Source organism: Echinops telfairi, unplaced genomic scaffold, assembly GCF_000313985.2.
Source record: "Echinops telfairi isolate 266 unplaced genomic scaffold, ASM31398v2 ScPeMD7_3533;HRSCAF=4204_0, whole genome shotgun sequence".
NCBI lineage: Eukaryota > Metazoa > Chordata > Mammalia > Afrosoricida > Tenrecidae > Echinops > Echinops telfairi.
The window spans coordinates 85,144,596-85,145,879 of NW_022107431.1; the positions used below are offsets into that span (position 1 = coordinate 85,144,596).

Genomic DNA, 1,284 nt, shown 5'->3' on the forward strand with positions numbered 1-1,284 from the left:
ACACCGTAAAGGGGCAATCTGCTCCGCCCCCGTGAGTTTCCGAGACTGTCACTCTCTATGGGAGTAGAATACCCCGTCTTTCTTCCTCGGAGCAGCTGGTGGTTTTGAACTACTGACTTTGCAGTTGGCAGCCCAGTGCGTAACCACTACACCACCAGGGCCCCTCTCACTGGTCAGAGAGAACTGACAATCGAAGAAGTGGGGAAGTGGTCACTGAATGAAAACGAAACATGTATGAGCGATGCCTTTAAATATACTTTTCAGGTTAAGATTAAAAATGTGGGGGAAAACAACCCACAAACAAACAGAAGGAAGGCATAGTATCAAGTGGGCTGTTGGTAAAACAAAACCTATTTTGAAACAATATCACATGCCACACATAACCTGCCACTCTGAGCGAGAACTCTCCTGATGAGCGTGCTCAGCCTGCAGGAGCAGGTCATGTGTGGCGGCCACCACCAGAAACCACAGGGGCGCTGGGATGAACGCATGCTGGGGGCAAGAGATACTGAAGCACTTTTCCGGTCTAGAGGGGGAAAGAAACAGAGCAAGATGATGTTCACAAAGTGTAAAAAAAAAATTTTAGGGTATGTCCATTTTTTTTCTGACTTTAACTTTAAAAAACATCATAATTTCCCCCTTTTTGGGAGGAGGGGCATACTGTATAGTCCTGGTGGCTCGAGTTGTTGACTGAAGGGTTGGCAGTTCAAACCTACCAGTCGCTCTGTGAAACCCCATGAGGCAGTTCTACTCTGTTCAATAGGCTCACTCTGAGGGGCAAATCTATGTTTCTTTTTTAATGGGTACAGCTCTACAAATGTCAACACATGATACATTAGAGAAACCATCATCAAAGAGGATAAAAGAAAAGGCCCATCACGCCAAAGATCAATTCTACAAATAACACTCCCAACTTACTCTAACCAAGAATGGAAACAAATGAATAACAAGAGTCTAAAACTTGCTGCTGCGGCATCAGTTCTGACTCACAGCAACCCTCCAGGACAGAGCAGAGCTGCCTCTGTGGGGGTCCGAGACTGGAACTCTTGACGGGAGCAGACAGCCTCGTCTTTCTCTCTGGTGGATTCGAACCTCAGACAAGGGCAGCAGCTATAATCTATCACTTGCCATCAAAAGCGGTGGGGGAAAGTGCCAGGAAAAGACCCCAGTACACCCCAACTGCCTTTATTCTAACACCGAATTACTTTTGTAGATGGGCTAGCGACCTTCATGTAGTTCTGTATCATACAATCTGGGGTATGTAAAGGGCACGCTCCACAATTT

The 1,284-nt window shown here is 46.4% G+C and overlaps 1 protein-coding gene across 1 annotated transcript in view; it reads right to left on the minus strand.

Moving 5' to 3' along the window:
- BEND3 (BEN domain containing 3) overlaps positions 1–1,284 on the minus strand; it is a 38,936-nt gene that overhangs the window by 36,815 nt on the left and 837 nt on the right. The window lies entirely within an intron of this gene.